The sequence below is a fragment of the Triticum aestivum genome, chromosome 2B (genome assembly GCF_018294505.1).
Source record: "Triticum aestivum cultivar Chinese Spring chromosome 2B, IWGSC CS RefSeq v2.1, whole genome shotgun sequence".
Taxonomy (NCBI): domain Eukaryota; kingdom Viridiplantae; phylum Streptophyta; class Magnoliopsida; order Poales; family Poaceae; genus Triticum; species Triticum aestivum.
In genome coordinates, this window is record NC_057798.1 from 242,645,148 (window position 1) to 242,665,160 (window position 20,013).

Sequence of the window (20,013 nt, forward strand, 5' to 3'; positions counted from 1 at the left end):
TTGTCGTTTACGCCATCTATTGCTTCTACGACTATCGCTACCGCTTAGTGATAAAGTAAAGCAATTACAGGGCGTTTGCATTTCATACAATAAAGCGACAACCATATGGCTCCTGCCAGTTGCCGATAACTTCGGTTACAAAACATGATCATCTCATACAATAAAATATAGCATCACGTCTTGGCCATATCACATCACAACATGCCCTGCAAAAACAAGTTAGACGTCCTCTACTTTGTTGTTGCAAGTTTTACGTGGCTGCTACGGGCTGAGCAAGAACCGTTCTTACCTACGCATCAAAACCACAACGATAGTTTGTCAAGTTGGTGCTGTTTTAACCTTCGCAAGGACCGGGCGTAGCCACACTCGGTTCAACTAAAGTTGGAGAAACTGACACCCGCTAGTCACCTGTGTGCAAAGCACGGCGGTAAAACCAGTCTCGCATAAGCGTACGCGTAATGTCGGTCCGGGCCGCTTCATCCAACAATACCGCCGAACCAAAGTATGACATGCTGGTAAGCAGTATGACTTGTATCGCCCACAACTCACTTGTGTTCTACTCGTGCATATAACATCAACGCATAAAACCTAGGCTCGGATGCCACTGTTGGGTAACGTAGTAATTTCAAAAAATTTCCTACGCACATGCAAGATCATGGTGATGGCATAGCAACGAGAGGGGAGAGTATTGTCTACGTACCCTCGTGGACCGTCAAGCGGAAGCGTTATGACAACGCGGTTGATGTAGTCGTACGTCTTCACGACTCGACCGATCCAAGCACCAAACGTACGACACCTTCGTGTTCAGCACACGTCCAGCTCGATGACGTCCCCCGGGCTCCAATCCAGCGAAGCGTCGGGGATGAGTTCCGTCAGCATGACGGTGTGGTGACAATGATGATGTTCTACCGGCGCAGGGCTTCGCCTAAACTCCACGACGATATGACCGAGGTGGATTATGGTGGAGGGGGGCACCGTACACGGCTAAGGAATGATCCGTAGATCAACTTGTGTGTCTATGGGGTGCCCCCCCTCCCCGTATATAAAGGGGGAGAGAAGGAGAGGGCCGGCGTAAGGGGAGGCGCGCCCTAGGAGGGGGAAACCTACTCCAAGTAGGTTTGCCCCCTCCCTTTCCTATTCCAAGAAGGAGGGGGGAGGAAGGAGTGGGAGAGGGGGAAGGCAAGGGGGGCGCTGCCCCCCCTTCCTTGTCCTATTCGGACTCAAGGGGAGGGGGCGCGCCACTTGCCCTGGCCGGCCCCTCTCTCTCTCCACTAGGGCCCATCAAGGCCCATTACTTCCCGGGGGGGTTCCGGTAACCCACCGGTACTCCGGTTTTTCTCCGAAAACACCCGGAACACTTCCGGTGTCCGAATATAGTCATCCAATATATCAATCTTTATGTCTCGACCATTTCGAGACTCCTCGTCATGTCCGTGATCACATCCGGGACTCCGAACAACCTTCGGTACATCAAAACTTATAAACTCATAATAAAACTGTCATCGTAACGTTAAGCGTGCGGACCCTACGGGTTCGAGAACTATGTAGACATGACCTAGAACTATTCTCAGCCAATAACCAATAGCGGAACCTGGATGTTCATATTGGTTCCTACATATTCTACGAAGATCTTTATCGGTCAAACCGCATAACAACATACGTTGTTCCCTTTGTCATCGGTATGTTACTTGCCCGAGATTCGATCGTCGGTATCCAATACCTAGTTCAATCTCGTTACCGGCAAGTCTCTTTACTCGTTCCGTAATACATCATCTCATAACTAACTCATTAGTTACAGTGCTTGCAAGGCTTAGGTGATGAGTATTACCGAGAGGGCCCAGAGATACCTCTCCGACAATCAGAGTGACAAAACCTAATCTCGAATTATACCAACTCAACATGTACCTTCGGAGACACCTGTAGAGCACCTTTATAATCACTCAGTTACGTTGTGACGTTTGGTAGCACACAAAGTGTTCCTCCGGTAAACGGGAGTTGCACAATCTCATAGTTGTAGGAACTTTGTATAAGTCATGAAGAAAGCAATAGCAACATACTAAACGATCAAGTGCTAAGCTAACGGAATGGGTCACGTCAATCACATCATTCTCCTAATGATGTGATCCCATTAATCAAATGACAACACATGCCTATGGTTAGGAAACATAACCATCTTTGATCAATGAGCTAGTCAAGTAGAGGCATACTAGTGACACTATGTTTGTCTATGTATTCACGCATGTATCATGTTTCCGGTTAATACAATTCTAGCATGAATAATAAACATTTATCATGATATGAGGAAATAAATAATAACTTTATTATTGCCTCTAGGGCATATTTCCTTCAGGTCATTTGATGCTCATTCGCACGTACCAAATTGATCAAACCATTACATCAAACCACATGCAATACAATGCCTTGGGCGTTTGTGACATTGATGGCTATGGCTGCTTCATGTTCGAGAAAGATCCTAGCTCCGTTGGGCCAGGCATATTCAACTGGAGGCGGGTTTACACCCTCGGCAACCACTCCATGTTCCTCGGGCTCAATTATCCGATCATCCAACCAATCATCGATCATATCACTGGCGATGATTACCGTGCTATGCAACTTCCATTCGCCAGGGGGGACTATGTTTACACATCACACCATGGGTTTCATGAATCACCATATCCAGAGATTCATTGACACAGCTTTATGCCAGATAATCTTCAGTGTGTGAAAGGCATCAAGCTTCCATGCGATGGATGGCTTTTGCAACCCCGACATGTGGAGATGTGGTTCATGCCAACATCAAATATGCACAACTTGATTCGTACTGATATCTAGATTGAGCCATGTATTCTGCTGCTATAGCATGACCCTCTTTTGTTGAGTATTATATACTGTTGTTAGTTTGAAGCACTCCTCTAGTTTGAAGGATAGATACCTTTCTGGGATCAAGTGCATCCTAACTCACCTGCATAGGATGTACTGATAATGATGATGGAGATGCTGTGCAGAAGCCATACATATATCAATTAGGCTTCAAGTGCGTACTTGTTAGTTAAACCTATGGTTAAAATGTGACGCTAAATATGACTAGTAAGTAGTACAGTTGCAGTACTAGTATACGTCGGTCAAATTATTCATCATGTCCACACATTGAATTGACGTGACAACACGCTGCGCGTGAGGTGACACAAGAATCCCGGTGGCATGTTCGGGTATTCTGGACTTCAGATTTGGAGTACCACTTATCTATCAAAATCTTTCATCATTCACTTAAAATAGTCAATTGATCATACATTGAGTACCATATAACTGGAATTAACCGATGCAAGTCGAAGAAGGATTGGCCGGTGCTGCCGGCTAGCGTCAAGTTCGATCCCACGGATCAAGAGCTGATCGAGCACCTTGAGGCCAAAGTGAGTGCTGACAACGCGAGATCTCACCCTCTCATCGATTTGTTCATACCAACCATCGACAGCGAGCACGGCATATGCTACACCCATCCTGAGAAACTTCCAGGTAAGACACCGATCGGCCGTCTACTTGCACAAACATATTCCTTTGTTTATAGATCTATTTTTCTTTTTAGACGCATACCTAGTGAAGCAATTACAATTTGACAGTTAATAGAAAGTGAAACAAGTGACTGCAACATGCCAAAGATGTTATGAAAATGCCAACTATGTACACTAAAACCTTTTTTCGACAATACTGCAGGTATCACACTGAGTGGCCTAAGCAAGCATTTCTTCCAGCGTAATTCCAGGCCATTCAAAAGGCGCACGTCGACGCATCGCAAGATACAGTTGGAGTGCGGCATGCACGCGATGTGGCACAAGACCGGCAATACCTTGCCGGTGATGGTCAACGGCTGGCAGACGGGCATCAAAAAGGTTCTGCTGCTGCACACCAACAAGAACTTCGACCAGCAGAGGACCAACTAGGTGATGCACCAGTACCACCTCAGGGACCTGGAGCAAGAGAAGGAGCGGGAGCTAGTCCTTTGCAAGATTTTCTACCAGACGAACACTAGGGCCAGGAGTAAAAAGATTATAAGTTAGTTTGGTATTGGTACTTGTACTACCTTGTCATCCGCAAGTTGGCATTGTTGTTAACGATCTTTTGGTATGAACTTGGCATTTGCTTCCAACCATCATGTTGAGGGTCGACGTGGATATAAAGCTAAATCATTTGTTTCGAAACGAATTTTCAGGCACCTGATTTTTATTTGATGGGTAGCATAAGCACCTGCCGTTCGAATTCCCAGTTCTCCAAATTTTTCGAAGCAAGTGCATGCACTTATTATCATGATGAAAAAACAATATCCCTGCTGCATCCCAGTTCTCAGTCTGTACTTGCAGAATTCTCTCATTTATTGAGCAGGTATATTGTTTTTTCAGGTCGAGCAAGTTTCAACTGGGCTGTAGACTGCCCAGGCTTGGTTTTGTTTTTAACAGGCCCAGCCCATGACGACAACAGGGCACAAAGATCCAGCATGTATCTACTGGCCTCTGGCCCGCCAGCGTTAGTTATATTTTGTCTTACAACATCCGCAGGTAGTTTTTTTACTGAATCAAACACACAGCCCGATTCTATTTTCCTCTTGAAACGCATGTCCTACATGCGTTTTCTAATCTCTACATATAGTTTTACTAGTTCATATACACGTATCATTATATTGAAAATACATAAAATTCCCTTTTTATATTTACATCCTGATTTTTGTTGTTGTTTTCCCTCCCAACGCTGATTTTTTTACCACTGGTTTTCCCTTAAACCAACTCAATTGTCCCACGTCTTATTTGCTTACAAAAACAAAACGATTTTTGGCAAATCAATAAGTTCTTAAAAAATGTTTATCATTTAGGGATTACAACAGTTCGGACTCCATCGAAATATGCAAAATAAGGTTGAACTTTTTACCATGATCCTGGGCAGAAAATGGGCTATAATAAATTACTTAAGAATTAGCAAATGGGTTGCAAATTATTAAAAAAATAGCAAATGGGCTCTATGTTAGACTGACTTGTGGGCCTACTAAGTTCATGCGTACACAAGGTTTCTCAAACAAGAAACTTAGCCAACAATCGACTCTACCAGCGTTGGACCGTTAGATGTCAATGTAACGGCAATCATGCTTCTTCAGTCTCTGATCTTCCTGCCCCGGCCACCCAAACCAGCACCGTCGGAACCGCCTGCTCCCACCTCCCGTGGCTGGCTGTGCTGCCGGGCATGCCTCACATCCCCACCATACTCGCATCCTTGGCATGTCTATCCCTCTACCCACCCACACCTCCTGTTATTTTCCGGCGACTGCAGCCGAACCAGTCAACCCTCGTACTCTCCACTGCGTGGGCAGCCACTGTCGTGTCTTCCCCGGCTCCGTGTTTTCCCTTTGTAGGCCTCACCGTCGTCCACTGCCCTAGTGCTCTTTGCGCAGCATGGTCAACATGGTCAATGAACAACATCCATCGGAAGTGGACTGTACGTGGGGAGGCTGACAGCTGGGTCCATGGCCGCACACAAGGAAATGCCTCCTTATTACGTGCAAAATAATGATTCCTCCAGCTAACATCTGGGACCCGCCGGAAGGGCCTTTGTATTTCGTGTAAAAAAGGTTCCCTCTGCTGACAAGTCGGACCCACCACCTATATCTTCGCACGCAAGGAAGTGCCTCCTTATTGCGCACAAAAAAATGAATACCCCCCTGCCAGCTGGGACCCACCATAGTGGGAGGCTGACTTGTGGGTCTACTAAGTTGACGGGGACGGAGGGCTTTGTCAACTTAGTCAATATATGAATGATTCTAGCTCCAGTGACCGTACGATGTCCATCCAACGGCCATCGTGCTTCTTCAACCTCTGGTCTTCTTGCTCCAGTCACCCAAACCAGCATCGGTCGTGCCGCGTGCTCCTGCCTCCCGTGGCCGGCTGTGATGCCACAGAGGCCTCACCGCCCCCTACCTCTCCCACCGCTGGCCAGGCCATCCCTCTACTCACCCACACCCCCTGTTATTCTGTGGCGGCGGCACCCTCACACCGCAGCCAAACTAGTGAACCCTCGTCCTCCTCTACGCGTGGGCATCCACTACTGCGTCTTCCCCGGCTCCGCGTCATCCCCTTCCTTGGCCTCGCCGTCGTCCACCACCCTGGTGCACTCAGCGCAGCGTGGTCAACGTTGTAGGATATCGGGTTCTGGCAAAACCCTTAAGGTTCGAACTCTGGGGTGCGCGCGAAGATCTACGTCCTACCGATCCACGTCCCAATGCCTCGCCGTGAATCTAAGCTACACGATGAACAACACAAGGCACACAAGGTTTATACTAGTTCGGGCCACCGTTGTGGTGTAAGACCCTACTCTAGTGTGTGTGGTGGATTGCCTCTGGGGCTGACTATGAACAGTATAGAGAAAGAACAGCCTCGCGAGAGGTGTTCTTGAGCTGGTGCAGTGTTCTACTTGGGTGGATTGGATCATCTCTGGATGAGATGAGCTCTACTGTGGTGGCTATCTCTATTTATAGGGGCCCTAGTCCTCTTCCCAAATATTGAGCAGGAAGGGAGCCGACAACGGCCATTTTGAAGGGGAACAGCTAGTACAAGTTCTCCCGACTAAAGTTGGTCTTCGACTGCCAAAGGCACTGGCGATGACGCCGTCTTGGGCTCCATGGTGACCTCTGTCCTGCCGCTCTGCTGGTCTTGGTCTTGTTGCACCGATATGGTAACCTTTGCTTGATGCCTCGGTACTTCGCGCCTGCGCTTCCCCCCTTTGCACCAAAGAGGAAACGAGGACACTGCGCAGGCTGGCGCCCGCCTGGTGCCCGCCTGGTCTTGATCGTCATGGCTTGCATCATGAGCACCTCGCGAGGTACCCCTGCCTTGATCTCTCTGCCTCCTCGCGAGCCTGCTTGGTGAGGCCGCCCCTGGGGAAGCCTTGCGTCATCTGCTCCGCGAGGCTTGGCCCCTCACGAGGGTCTTGAGCTTGGATTCATGAAGACGGGCCGTACTGGGCCACTGCTTGAGCCACACCGCAGGCCACAGGCAGGCAGGTCTGGGGACCCCCATTCCCAGAATGCCGAGATTAGCCCCCTGGCCCATGGCATGCTCGGACTTGGCTTAGTAGCGAAGCCAAAGTGCAAGTGCGGAGCGCTGCGGGCCCCAACAGCCTGTGGCCTTTATTGCCGCGTGGCGGTTGATTGGACGTGGGCATCTCCACTTCCCCATGCTGCCTCTGCAACTTCCTGACTGACAAAAGGCCGCCCTGGGTTAGGCTTACCTTCATTGCTCTCGTTCGCCTTGCTCCAGATCCCCTTTCTTGCTCTTGCTCTCCTGCTTCCGAAATCTCCAGATCCGCCTCATCCTTCCTCCTCAAGCGAGCAATGGTGCCCTGCAAGGCCGCGACCGAGGCTCCACCGGCCTGGTACTCGCCGGCTCTGGACCCCCCTAACATGATGGAGAAGAATTTCGCCCTCACGCGCCTGATGACGGTGGCGCAAGGCAGCGAGATGGGGGAGACTGCGCTCCGAGCCGACTCCGCCCAGCCAAAGGCTAAGGGGAGTACCTTCTACCCCTTCTTCATGAGCGCCATCATTGCCGGCCTGGTGCCTTCTTTCTCCGAGTTCTTCTATGTTGTCCTCCGCCACTACAAGCTGCAGACTCTGCATATCCATCCCAACTTTGTTCTCCTTCTGTCGATTTTCGCTTACTACTCCGAGGCGCACGTCGGGGTGATGCCTTCCGTGGCCTTGCTGCGCCACTTCTTCTACCTCCGAGTTACCGGCGCCCATACCTCGACGTGCGCTGGCTTTGTTGCGTACTCCAAAGCCAACGCGATCTTGAAGGCCGGGAAGAGGGCCGATGGCTTCCGGAGCAAGTGGGTCATGCTGGATGCCGGGTGCATCAACTCTCGGCTGGCGCTGCCCATGGAGCAGCCCCAGGCTGATGAGGTGTGGTCCCATGCGAAGCTTGACGACCAACGGGTGAAGCTGGTGCTGGAGAAGATGAACGTCGACCTGAGGCCGAGCAACATGAAGGCGGAGAAGCTGACCGGGGCCACGCTCCTGAGGGAGTTCTTGGCGCATCGGGTGGCTCCACTTCAGGCGCACTCGCGCCCATTGTGGAGGCTCGGAGATGCGGACGCCGATCTCCGCCTGAACTCGGAGGCCCTGGCTGATGAAGATCTGACCGCAGCTCTTGTTGGGGACGTAGTAATTTCAAAAAAATTCCTACGCACACGCAAGATCATGGTGATGCATAGCAACGAGAGGGGAGAGTGTTGTCCACATACGCTCGTAGACCGAAAGCGGATGCGTTAGAACTACGCGGTTGATGTAGTCGTACGTCTTCACGGCCCGACCGATCAAGCACCGAAAGCACGGCACCTCCGATTTCTAGCACACATTCAACTCTATGACGTCCCTCGAACTCCAATCCAGCCGAGTGTCGAGGGAGAGTTCCGTCAGCACGACAGCGTGGTGACGATGATGATGTTCTACCGATGCAGGGCTTCGCCTAAGCACTGCTACGATATTATCGAGGTGGAATATAGTGGAGGAGGGCACCCCACACGGCTAATAGATCTCAAGGATAAATTGTTGTTGTGTCTAAAGGTGCCCCCTGCCCCCGTATATAAAGGAGCAAGGGGGGAGGGGGCGGCCGGCCAAGAGGGGCGCGCCAGGAGGAGTCCTACTCCCACCGGGAGTAGGACTCCCTCCTTTCCTTGTCCAACTAGGAGAGGGGGAAGGAAGGGAGAGAGGGGAGGAAGGAAAGGGGGGCGCCCCCCTCCTTGTCCTATTCAGACTAGAGAGGGAGGGGGCACGTGGCCTGCCCTGGCCGCCCCTCCTCTTCTCCACTTTGGGCCCATGTGGCCCATTAACCCCCCGGGGGGTTCCGGTAACCCTTCGGTACTCCGGTAAAATCCTGATTTCATCCGGAACACTTCCAATATCCAAATATAGGCTTCCGATATATCAATCTTCATGTCTCAACCATTTCGAGACTCCTCGTAATGTCCGTGATCACATCCGGGACTCCGAACTATCTTCGGCACATCAAAACACATGAACTAATAATACAACCGTCATCTAACTTTAAGCGTGCGGACCCTACGGGTTCGAGAACTATGTAGACATGACCGAGACAAGTCTCCGGTCAATAACCAATAGCGGAACCTGGATGCTCATATTGGCTCCTACATATTCTACGAAGATCTTTATCGGTCAAACCGCATAACAACATACGTTGTTCCCTTTGTCATCGGTATGTTACTTACCCGAGATTCGATCGTTGGTATCTCAATACCTAGTTCAATCTCGTTACTGACAAGTCTCTTTACTCGTTATGTAATGCATCATTCCATAACTAACTCATTAGCTACATTGCTTGCAAGGCTTATAGTGATGTGCATTACCGAGAGGGCCCAGAGATACCTCTCCGACAATCGGAGTGACAAAACCTAATCTCGAAATACGCCAACTCAACATGTACCTTTGGAAACACCTGTAGAGCTCCTTTATAATCACCCAGTTACGTTGTGACGTTCGGTAGCACACAAAGTGTTCCTCCGGTAAACGGGAGTTGCATAATCTCATAATTGTAGAAACATGTATATGTCATGAAGAAAGCAACAGCAACATACTAAACGATCAAGTGCTAAGCTAACGGAATGGGTCAAGTCAATCACATCATTCTCCTAATGATGTGATCCCGTTAATCAAATGACAACTCATGTCTATGGTTAGGAAACATAACCATCTTTGATTAATGAGCTAGTCAAGTAGAGGCATACTAGTGACATTATGTTTGTCTATGTATTCACACATGTATTATGTTTCCAGTTAATACAATTCTAGCATGAATAATAAACATTTATCATGATATAAGGAAATAAATAATAACTTTATTATTGCCTCTAGGGCATATTTCCTTCGGCTCTCCGCTTCCTGGTTGGAGAGGATGTGGAAGGTCTAGAGGGCGCTCCTGTCCCCTTGTTCCTTCGCGACGACTAGCAACAGGTGGTGGACGCCATGCCCACCTTCGGTGGGAGCGGCCTGGTGCCGGAGGTGCCTCGTGAGGGTCAGGAGGCGGCGGCGCCGGTGGAGTTGTCCTCTAATGATTCCCACAGAGGAGAGGAGGAAGACAAGGAAGAGGAGGAGCGCGACTCGGAGGCAACCACTAAGGAGACGGGGGAGACTTCCCCTGGCGCAGGGCCAACGTACTTTGCTCCATGCCAGACGATGACGAGGCCGACACCAGGCGAGGGGGAGAGGACCCGCCCGTGATCCCGAAGAAGGATAGGTAGGGCTGATCTCACGAGGGGCTACTCCAGCCCCGACACTGCTCGAAGCTAGCTCCACCCCTTCTGGTGCGCCCTCCTCTGCCTCTGGACCTCCCGAGGCTGCGCCCCACAAGAGGCTCTCGGGCTTTAAGCTCGGCGGGAGGCCGCCAGAACACGCCGCGATTGACCAGTAAGTGCTCGAACTCTGCTTTGCTCTTGTTTTTGCTGTCAGGGCTTGACATCCTCCGTCGCTTGGGTAGGCAGCCGCCTGTGGCGAAGAGGCTGAAAGGGGACGCAGTGGCTCCGCTTGGGGCAAGCTCACTTGTCGTGGCCGCGCCTTCGCCTGTGGGAAGGGGAGGCAGTGGAGCTTGCACCTCCCCTGCCCGGTCGTCCTCGCGAGGCCAGGAGGAGTGCTCTGGCGGGCTGCCAGCCCCAGTGGCCCCACTAACTCTGGAGGCGCCGGTGCTTGATGCTGTCGCTGAGGTTGCCAAGGCTCAGGAGCTCCCAGCCTCCCAGGCCGTGATCACGCTGCCGTCTTCTCCTCCTGCTCCACCGGTTCATGATTCCTCTGCCTCCTCCGCCGTCTTGGACCGCGCTGCTGCTGAGCTGGGTCGGCTGCGAGAAGATCTCTAGGGTGCCAACCCCCGCCTGGTGGCCGGGCGCCTGGAGTTGATCTCTGGCTGGGCTCGCTCTGACACCTTCATCCGAGTAGCACTGAGCCAGGTTGTGGCATCTTCTGAGGAGGAGAAACACGTCGCCACCCAGGCCATAGCTGCCCGTGACGCGGCGTTGAAGGATGCTTCGATCGTCCAGGAACGTTGCCAAGCGTTGGAGAATGAGCCGCAGGGCCTGCGCGACGAGCTTGCCAAAGAGGTTAGCGACCGCCAGGCAAAGGAGGAAGAGATGAAGGCTCGGGAGGCCGCCATCGGGGATCGCGACGCCGAGCTATCCGCTGATCGCAGCCGACTAAAGACACTGGAGCAGAAGCTGAAGGTGGATAAGTCCAAGCTGGACGCCAAGGCGAAGGTCTTGGCCGAGGATCGTGTGGCCTTCGCGGATTACGAGGAAAGATCTCGTAGGGCGCTGAAGTCGCTTTACGATGATGGTCTGGAGAAGCCGCTGGCCGGAGCCATGGACGGCCCCGCCAAGCTGCTTCCCTTCCTGGTCGAGGCGCTTGAGGAGGTCGTGACCGGCATCGGCCCCATGGCCGAGGTTGAAGCTCGCGTCCTTTCCTCCACGACACTGACGCGGATCCTCAGCCACGTCTACCTTCACAACCTCGACGCCAACCTTGACGATCTGCTAGAGCCTGTAGACGCCAAGCGCTCCGCTGCTGCTACTGAGGCCGTGAAGGGCCGAGCGGAAGCCTTGATGGCGAAGTTCCGCGCCTTCTCCACTGCGCCCAACGCAGGTACTGCTGGTTCCGCAGCCTCGGGAAGTGGAGCTGACAAGCGCAACTCCACCACGGAGGCGGGGCTTCCGGCGAATGATGGCGCTGCTCAAGGGTAATCTCCTCTTGGCTTCTTTCCTGTTTCAACTCCTGCAACATGCATCGTGCCTCATGGAGGCGTTTAAACTTGTGTTTGGTATCGTGAGGACAATTTATGGTTTGTAATATTTGCTTCTGAATTTGCGATATTTTGCGGTTTCCTTCCTATTTGCTTTGTGTTCTACGTCAGCAGGGCCCAGCCCCGCGCATACTTCAGCCGCCGTTAGCCCCGACCGGATCACCAGGACGGGACCAAGGAGTGAGGGCTACGTGGCAAGTTAGGCTCCTGAGTCGCGATACTCAGGAGTCCCCCTTGACGCGCAAACATCAAATAGGGAGGGGGTGTAGGAGTAGATCTGTCGTTCTACATCGGCAAGGCCCGGCCCCGCGCATACGTCAACCGCCGTTAGCCTTTCAGAACTAAGGAGTGAGGGGCTACATGACCAGTTAGGCTCCTGAGTCGCGATGCTCAGGAGTCCCCCTTGATGCTCGAACGGTCTTCATACCTTGGCTCCGCTCGGGGAGGGGCGCGCGACAACCAGGTTCGGGGGACCTGGCTGGGTGGCGTGCACTCGGGCGTGACTCGGGCGCAGCCCCCGTGTCCAGCCCCCTCACGTGGCGCTCCCGAGGGGAGGCGTTATGATGAGGCCAGACACTGAGCTCTGGGCTCCCTGAGGTTGATACAGCCGTGGGCTGCCCTCAGTTGTTTATCACCAGGGCGGAGCACAGCGCTTCCGTATGTGTACGGGCATAGCCGCTCCTCGGCAGGGTTGTCAGCCAGCACGGAGCATGGTGCTTCCACTGGTACGTGGGAGGGGGGCCCCCTCCGGGAGGATCCCCCGGGGCGTGTACAGCCACGCCCTGACGTGGCCGGCACGGTAGGGCTAGACGAGGTGTATCTGGGCACTCGTGAGCCAGCACGGGACTCACGAGGCCCTACCTCAAGGCGGGTTGCGCCTGATCTTGCGTCATGGCTGAGTGTTCCTGCAAGGCGGTTAGATGCAAATGCTCTACGTCCTCAGGTCCCGGCCCTCGAGCAAGCTCAGCCGCCGCTGATATGCCAGGTCGTGATGTCGTGGACAAGGCTAGGGGGTGAGGGCTGGAGAGCCAGTAAGAGCCCCTGAGTTGCGATGCTCAGGCACCCCCCTTTTAACGTGCAAGCGATTTGCATGAGGGAGAAAAAGAGGTCGCGGTAGGCGGGAGATGATAATCATAGGCAGGTTAAGCATGAAAGGCGAACCAGCTTAGACAGATGCAGGAAGGATACATGCCACTGGGTCAGACCTGAGTGGCTTGGGGATGATGCAGCCCGAGGGGCGTCCCCAGTGAGGTGAACTAAAGACATAAGCAAAAGAGATACATGCCGCAGGGACAGACCCACGCGACCTAGGAATAATGCAGCCCTGAGGGCGCTCCCAGCTGAAACGAACTTGAAAGACGTCACCTGATACCATTGTAGAACGGGTGTTGAAGGAGCTGACGTTGCGCGGTGAAGGGGCCGATCCTCATGAGCCACCGGAGCCCTGAGCCTCGGGAGGCTCTGGGGGGCCGGGCGGTTCCTCGAGAACTACCTCCATTTCCGCCAGGACCGCGTGGTGCCTGGCCTCCTGAGCTTCCAGAATGCTCCGCATAAGACGCTGGTGAGGAGCAGCCGTGTTTGGCAGGTTGAAAGGCATGCAAACATAGCTGTGTGGCGGACCCTCACAGCATCCCACGCACGATGGCCAGAAATGCTCCCGAGACCTGACTCGTTTGATCCCTGGGTAGTCGATGTAGACACGCAGCCCGCCATCCTCGCCTGGATGGGGAGCTATGCCAGGAAGGCCGTGATCGCCGCATGACTCTTGATTCCCGCAGCTCCTAAGTGACCTTGGTGATGAACTCCTGAGGGTTGGGCCCTCCTTGCCCCATGCCTTCCTGAGGGAAACGTGCCGCATAGCACGCCTCCAAGTGGTGCCCGAGCGCCTCCCTCGTGATCTTGGCAAAGTCTGAGGCCCTCCAGGAGAGAGCCCCCGAGCCTTTCCCGAGGAGGGTGCCGAGTGTGCCTTCCTATGCGATGGAGGGAGGCGCCCCTTGCACGGGCGCAGATCCTGACGCGGCACCTCCGGAGATGCCTACCTCCTGAGACCTTGAGCTGGGTGATGTCTTCTTCTTCTTGGGAACCGCCTCAGGAGGGTTCTCGCTCTTGCTGTCTGGGTCCTTGACTGATGCAGCTTGGAAGGCACGCTCGAGAGAGCACACCGCATCCTTCTCTTCGTAGGGGACTGTGATGATTCTGCCGCTTCCCGGCATCTTGAGGACATTGTAACCATGGTGAGTCACTGCCCTGAACTTGGCCAGGGATGGATACCCGTGGATGGCATTGTGTGGCAGGCGAATGTGGGAAACGTCAAAGTCGATGAGCTCGGTACGATAGTTCTTGTGCTGTCCGAAGGTGACAGGGAGGCGAACCTGCCCTATCGGAGTGGTGGAGCCGTCAGTGACTCTTGAGAAAGGCTTGGTTGGTTGAAGCTGATCATATGGCACTTGGAGATTGTTGAACGTCTCAATGGACAGAAGCTTGAGTCCTGCGCCGCCATCGATGAGGGTCCTGGTAACTTGCACATTGCTGATGACTGGGGAACAAAGCATTGGGAGGACGCCAGCTGTAGCCGCACACTTGAGCTGATATGCTGAGCTGAATGTGATGGCGCACGTGGACCACCTGAGAGGGCGCGTGGCCTCGAGCTTGGGGAGGACTGCATTCACCTCGCGAGCAAACTGCTTGAAGATGTGCTGAGAGGCTGGGGCCTGGGCACCGCCCAAGATGCAAGCGATAGCACGCGGCTCCTGGAAGCCCCCAACCCCCTCGTCCTGGTGGTGGTCATCGTTCCTTCTTGGCGGTGGTGGCAGAGGAGGAAGGCCTGCGGTTCCCTGCGGGCGTTCCTCACGAGGCTGATCCCTCCAAGCCTGTCGTGGATTTGTCATGGCAGATGTCCTAGCGAAAGGACTTAGTCGTGGAGCCATCGCTACGAGTTTACTTGAAGGGGTTAAAGCGGACACAAAGACACGTGGGGTTTATACTAGTTCGGCCCCTTCGATGAAGGTAAAAGCCTACGTCTAGTTGTGATGGAATTGATGTGGTCTCGATGGCTAGGGAGCAAACAAGCTTCGCCTAGGCCCGAGTTGTGGTTGTCCCTTGAACCGCCGCCGGGTCGTCCCCTTATATACACGGGTGACGCCCGTCGGTCCATAGAGTCCCAGCCGGTTCATATTCGTATCCCGGTCGGTATCTCTCTATTCCTAACTTACAATACAAGCTATACATCAGGTCGGTTTTACTGATACAGATTCTAAACCGACTATAGGCCTTGGGCCTTCACCTGCTTATACCATTATGACGTTAACCCGGCCCAAGCAGGCCGGTTTACGCCCAGTGGTAATATCCCCAACATTAGGCCCCAGATTGATTTGAACTGGTTCATGTCAATCCTTCACACCATCTTGCGTCTTGGATGTCTTCTGTTAATTGGCAAATCTCCATGTCGTCATCATTTTTGGTCACTGTAAACCGGCATGACGTCATCAGTTTTGGCTACTATAAACCGGCATGACGTCATTATGAAATTCATAACGCCCTCTTAATGACAGCTCCTGGATTCGCGCGTTTGACCTAGCTCAGTTGCCTTATAAATAAGACCGAAGGGTCATTTCCTTTCTCTTCCCCTTCGTCCCTTCTTCTTCTTCTTCCTTACGTCGCCGGCCTTGGAGCTCCGCCACCACCGTCGACCTCTGCCTCGTCTCAGGCCGCTGCATCAACCTGCACGTACCAGAGTGTCGCGGCGTCTTTCCGCATCCTCTCCGTTCCTGGTAAGTTCTCTCTCCCTCTTAACCTAGATCTGTTCTTAGGGTTCCATGTTCTTGCTATGTTCATCGCGCGTTCATAGCTGCTCTCTGATCTTGAATGCATCCGTGAACTCTTGCTGTGTTTAGTAGCGATCCCTTTAGCATCCGCTTACCATTTCTCATCCAGACTTATAGATCTCCCGCATCTATCCACTCAATGGTTCACTTCTGTTTCCGTCTTAGTCTTCAAAATACTTCCTGTTTTTTATGAGCTTGCTGTAGATCCGTGGCTGTAACATAACTTTGTGAAACTTGTTTCTGCATAACTAGTTATCCATAGTTTCAATTGCTTCCGATACTTAGGCCAGGCGGTTTAACTTCACCATAGAGAAAAAATAGCTAGACCGGTATATATGTCATTAGTCCCCTGGTTGAACCGCCAGAATCCATCTGATGCTGCGTTGTAGAAGACCGGTTTATGGTACTGCCTCCGGTTTACCGTAATTAGATCACCACCGTTTTATCCGGCATATGCTTGAACCGGATCATTTATTCCTTGTAGATCTTGTCATGGCCAAACAAGTGTACGAGTGCAATTGGGTTCCCTCCCGTGTCACAGAATCACAGCTGAACGACCTAGTCCTGATTGGTGCTTTGGATAGCAAAGACACGATTCATTGGAGGGTTCCTGGAGATGAATGTCCTCCTACACCCCAGGAAGGAGAGGTCGTGGTCTTCACAGATCATATGGCCCGGGGCTTCAAACCGCCCGGCTCCAAATTTTATCGGGACGTGTTAGCCAACTTTCAACTCCGTCCACAGGATATTGGCCCCAACTCCGTCACCAACCTATGTCACTTTCAAGTACTTTCTGAGGCATACCTTCAAGAGGAGCCTTCCGTCGAGTTATTCAGAGATCTCTTTCATCTGAACCGTCGTACTGAATTCACTGACGGCCCTAATACCGAACTGGGCGGTATGGCCATTCAGAAGAGGAAAGAAATCACCTACCCTCACGTCAAACTCCATACTCACCCCAAGGAATGGAACGTAACTTGGTTTTATTGCAAGGATACATCTCCTGACAACGAAAATCCCTTGCCTGGCTTCCGTCCGGAACGGCTCAGCAACACTCACCCCTTTCCACAAAGGCTAAACGCCAAGGAGAGAATTAAATATGCTCCTCAACTGTCCAAGCTCCGGGCCTTCATGGCCAACGGTTTAACAGGAATAGACCTTGCACGCTGCTGGATATCATGGAGTATTTTGCCTCTAAGCCGGCGCCCAAATTTGATGTGTGAGTATACTGATAGTGTCGATGACCCACTCCGACACACTAAAATCCAACTCCCTGAGGATGAAGTCACAGAATCTGTGAAGAAGATGCTGAATGAACCGGAGCACCTCTGTGCTCAAACCGGTCTGCTTCCGTATTGCACCACCAACAAACCGCCAGCGGTAATATTTCAATTGCTTTATTGTTGATCCGAGTTACTATTTTATATGTTCAACATTTTAATTGCTGCTGATCCAGGGTGATAATCCGTTCTGGAGTAAGAAACTTCCTCAAGACAAAACGGAAAAGGCAGGACGGCCAACCCGGCCCAAGACCAAGGTTGTCAAGAAACCAGCTCATAAGAGAAAAACCACCGCTTCGTCTGACCCGGCCATTGATGATGATGTGGGTAAACCGGATCTTGAGATAGAACTTGATTCACTTGGCTTACTTTTTACACGCCTTATTGATGATGATGTTTGTCAGGATGATGCTGAAGCCAGCAATGCGGCTTTCGTTGAGGTAACCATTCTCTCTTCCGATTCAGAAATCTTGCCTTTGCCAAAATTTCGCCGGGCAAACCGGAAAGTTAAATTTTCTCATCCTCTTGCTTATCTGGATTCCCAATTTCTTATGAAGACCCAGCAACACGAAGCTCGCCGCACAACCCGGCACAGTGGCCAGGTAGTTACCTCTGCCGGTTTACCAAACAGTCCGGTTCGAAAACGCCGCTCCGAGGTCTCCGACCTTTTTATTGATTTAAATCGTAAAGCGGGTTTCTTCCGTCAACCTCTTAATCCATCCGACTCCGATTATCAGGTCACTTCTCATTCCTCATCTGGTGAATCGTCAGCCACCCAGCTACCACCTTTGAAAACAGTTGCTGGGTAAGTTAAACCGATCATATGCTTCCAGTATGCTGCGCAATGGTTTACACTTTTCCTTAATTTTTATCTTTTCTTCCAGGGCTAAACCGAAACCAAGCAAGAAGGCCCGCCTGGATAAAGCGGCTGAAGAAAATGTGGCCCCGGAACATGACCAAGCGCCGGATCATGAAGTGTTTATTTCTGAAGATATCCCCAATGATCCTCCTCTGCAAGATGACATTATCCCTGAAGAAGGTCTTACTAATGCTCCAGCGTCTGCTGATCCGCCTGCCAGTTCTGTCCAGATTGAAAAATCCCACACTCCTGCTGACAAAACGGCCGCACCAACCCAAACCGGCGAATCAAAAGATGATGATGTTGTGATTACCGGTGTAGGCCGTTCTGAACCCGGGAATCCTGCCACTCTTACCAGGCATACCATCAAAGAGGATTCTTCCTCTTTGAACAAAGGAAAATGGGATGTCGAATTGGAAACATATGCCGCTCTGAATGCGCAAGATCTTCATTCTGGCTATTTAAACCGGCTTTACACTAGCCGTGACTGTGAAGCTGGCCTGGTCAAAATGATGAGGGATAAATTTGAGGTAAATTCCTTCTTTCTCTTCTGCTCTTGCATTCATCCCGGTAGCCCCCAAGGGCCGGTTTGTGACCTTGGTCAAACCGGGACTTGATCCTGAATATATAATTATTGAAATCCATCGGTATAACCCTCGAGGGCCGGTTTAGCATAATCAAACCGGGGCTAAAAAAGCTGTCCTTAAAACAGAACTTGATCAAATAGCCATTAGCCCCCAAGTGCCAAGTTGAATACTTGTATTGAGCTTGGGACTTTGTAGTTGAGCAATATACAAAAAATTGAAGATACATTAGCCCCCAAGTATCAGGCATATAACTTTGTTTATGTGGTTGATACTTCAATTTCTTGTCTTGACTGTGAAAAACTTTAAAATGTCATCTGTATGCAGGCTGAGATTAAAATCAAGGAGGACCGAATTGCCGATTTGCAGGAGGCCCTGAAGACCCAGCAAGCTGAAACAGATAAAGCCAAGGAAGAATTAACCAGCGCTTTGAACACTGCTGAACGGCTGAAGAAAATTTTAAGAAAGAGCGAGCTGACTGGGCCACTGAGAAGGCCGGTTTAACCAAAAGAGCAGAAAATGCTGAAGCGGCCCTTAAACCGGTGGTAGATGAACTGACGGCCGTACAGCGGCAAATACACTCCATGACTGCTGCTATCTTTGGTAAGCTCCTTGTAACTTCTGTAATAAATTTGAATCTGCTGTATCATAAGTCCGGTTTGAGACCATTCCAATCCTTTTGTAGGCACACGTATTGGGCACTTAGGAAATGATGTTCGGAAGAAACTGAAAGCTGCCTACACCTTGATAGAATAATTGTACACTGGAGCCCAACGGATCATCAGCACAGCTTCTCACAACAATCCAGCGCCCTCTTTAATCCAGGACACTCTTAGCAAGTTGTCAATGCTTCCATCCCGGATTGAGGAGCTGAAAAAATCCGCTGCCCGAACCGGAGCCATCAATGCCTTAATCCGGGCAAAGGCATGGGTGCCCGACTTTGATCCTGTGGAAGCAGCTCAAGGCTATCCCAGTCTGAAAGAAGACGGCTCTGAGTTCGACGAAGAAGATTTAAGGGCTATAAACCGTGCAGTGCGCCCTCTGGCTTGCCAGCTAGCTGAAGAGGCAGATTTGACGCATTATCAAGCGCAATACAATGATCAAAACAAGCGAGTGCCTGCCCCAACTGTTGAAGCGGAGAATCTGATTCCTCCAATCCGTAAGCACACTTACGCCCCTGATATTGAACCGTCTTCCCTGATCCATGAAGAAGCTGTTTTCCAAGCTTTAATGGGAATCGACTGGACCACTGTTGATTTCCAGCCAATGGGTAGAGACGAGGAAGCTGAAGCGGCGGAGGACGAGGAGCAAGCTTGAACCGGAAGCCGGTTTGAAGTGCTATTTGAAACATCCTTCTACAAAAACAATGATTTTGTTTGGGCACCATGCTGCCTTGTAATAGGATAGTTAAAACTTCTGCCTGGGATATGCCTTCGTGCATAAGTACTAAAGCTTTTGCTTGAAAAACTTTAATTCATATTTCCTGCAATCAGAAAAAATTTGAACTTCGGTAGCGGTTATACCGCAGCCGGATTATGATCTTGATATGTGTATCAGAAATATAACAAACACATGATACATAAATACCTTCCATGTTTGGGTATAAAGCTGGCTTATCCAAGCCTGAAGCGG